The sequence below is a fragment of the Cucurbita maxima genome, unplaced genomic scaffold (genome assembly GCF_002738345.1).
Source record: "Cucurbita maxima cultivar Rimu unplaced genomic scaffold, Cmax_1.0 Cma_Scf00111, whole genome shotgun sequence".
Lineage (NCBI taxonomy): Eukaryota > Viridiplantae > Streptophyta > Magnoliopsida > Cucurbitales > Cucurbitaceae > Cucurbita > Cucurbita maxima.
Genome location: NW_019272127.1, coordinates 249,339 through 251,912, shown reverse-complemented (window position 1 = coordinate 251,912; position 2,574 = coordinate 249,339). Strand labels below are relative to the sequence as shown.

The 2,574-nt window shown below is 32.1% G+C and overlaps 1 non-coding gene across 1 annotated transcript; it reads left to right on the top strand.

Annotated features, from left to right (window-relative positions):
* Nucleotides 1–1,226: 1,226 nt before the first annotated feature.
* On the top strand, nucleotides 1,227–1,298 carry TRNAQ-UUG. Its single transcript has one exon. It is a non-coding gene; the product is annotated as a tRNA-Gln (tRNA).
* The last annotated feature ends 1,276 nt before the right edge of the window (nucleotides 1,299–2,574 follow it).

The following is a 2,574-nucleotide window of genomic DNA, read 5'->3' as shown; positions in this document are numbered from 1 at the left end:
AAACACTCTCGCCTTCTTTCATCGGTAAGACTTCAAACTTTTTTGTAAGAGCTTAGAGTTGTGCTCTTTTGACATTTGTGGAACCCTGATATTTCTACTTCATAGAGTCCCAAATTTGTTTTGCAGCATCTCTATTAAGATCGTTCCCATAGTAGTTCGATCAATGGCTTAGAACAAAATAATTCTTGACCTTCAAGTCTTTCAGCTTAGGGTATGCAATTGTGTTTGTTGTGCTTCGATAATCTCTTCTCCTTTGGCTACAACAGGGATTCTGGTCTCCACTAAGGACCAGTATTCCTTTCAACGAAGAAAGTTTTCATAAGCATAGACCAATGATCATAGTGGCCATCAAACATAGGAATTGTTGGTAAAACGAAATTGGTTTCAGCTGCCATATTTTGAATCTCTTTCAACTCACTATTTAAGAAAAAAGGTTGCAGTTTCTTCTTCTCACAATTAGGCCTTGCATTGTAGCTCTGATACCAAATGTTGTATACACACAACTAAAACTTTGAAATCAATTGTGTTATCAAACAAATGTACATCCTAATTAAATGGTAGCTATTTCAACCCTAGAGAAAAGATCTAGTATGACCATCTTTAATAATCTACGTCTTGAAAATCTATATTTTATTTACATGTGCTTAGAATGCGAAATGAGATTCTCAACCTAACTCACATTAGAGAATAACTTTGGTTGTTTTTTCTTTTCTCACTATTAACTTTGTATTTATTAGAGATTGTATTAACAAGTTGAGAATGACCACACTAAGTAACTGTTTGGATCTAAATAGTCATTGATATATTAATAAGTAGCACATGGATTTCATTATTGTCTTCTTTTTATTAAAATAGGGTACACACAAATAATTTGATTTTTTTACTTCCAAATGTTACCTAGAATATTCAAATAAACTGTTAAAAAATATGGATGGGGAAAAACTTATTAAATAAGTATCTTTTTCTAACGTTAAATTTGTTTCAAAATAACCTTTTTGTGAACTCTATTAAAGTAAGATGAAAATTAGTGAAGAAGAATGGTTGAATAATTATACAAATGTTCTAATAAATTAATTGATTTTATTCCGTTGAAACCCTATCAAATACAAAACTAAAAACAAAGACAAATCATTTTTAAAATTTAGAGATCTATAAGAAACAAATAAGATACTATTATTCTTTTTAAAGTTCATAGATTTATGACGAACAAATCTTGAAAAATTTGTGGCCCCATGGTCTAGTGGTTAGGACATTGGACTTTGAATCCAGTAACCCGAGTTCAAATCTCGGTGGGACCTTTGCTATATTTCTCTACTCAACAGTAAAAGTCACATACATAATAGATATAAAATTAAAACTTTATGATACTAGATATAAAACTCAACTTTACATTTACTAAGTCTTGTTTGAAGGTGTTAATATAACACATGCGAAACTTTATGATACTAGATATAAAACTCAACTTTACATTTACTAAGTCTTGTTTGAAGGTGTTAATATAACACATGCGGAAGCAATTTGGATCTTAGCACTTTTAGAACATCAATTTTCCGCATGTGGATCTTAGCACTTTTAGAACATCAATTATAGTAAATAACTAGCATCTTCATAAGTATTAAAACTTAATGAGTTTGAATACTAACTTTTTGTAGTTCAAATTTCTTTTTCCTCACGAATAGATTTTGAACCACCACTAGTGTCTTCTCCACTATCCTCCAGCCTTAGAACGGGATTGTGGAATTCGGTGAGTGACTTAAACTGGGGAGGGATTTTGTACATGTATTATGATCACTCTATTTATAGAGTCATGTTTGCATGTTCATGCAAATTTGAGATCACCAAATTTTGATACTCAAAATTCCACTCAAATGTTTGGGATTTTGTGGCAAGCATGCATGCTTGAGTTAACCAAATTTTGACACTCAAAATTCCACTAACATGGATTTTTCCAATCCCAAAGTAATATTAAATTTGAATGATTAAACTATTTAATGAATATTTAATATTAATTCAAATGTCAATCCCAATTAATTTTAACCCATATTTGATTAAGATATTTAAATCTTATATAAATATCTCAGATTCTCTCTTTTTGTTTAATTCGTAAATAAATAAAAAAGCGGTTAAATATATCGTATATATGTAGCGCATTCTCCCTAATTTGAATTCCAACACTTCGAACTCACTCGTCACACTGTTCTATGGTTTAGTCCGATATGAGCTAGCAGAGGGACCTAATGGATCTATAGATCATGGGCTCTAATGATCCAAGATTAACTGGTTAAACTCATTAACCTTGTTAACCAACATTCGTTAACTACTAAGACATTCCACTATAGCCTAGTAGTTGCACTCCCCTCACTAGAGCTGAGTCAATTTACCATTTTACCCCTGCAGTTACTTCTTGTTTCTTATGTCTCATTGATCCTCTAATGAACAATTGGTTTGTTGTCCAACCAGTAAACCGGATCCCTCTCAGGTCAATGAGAGGGTGGGGCCCCTTGTTCAAGACCAGGAGTCAGTACTTAAGGGAACTACCTATCTTCTAACCCTAAAAGTGGGTAGGAGTGAATT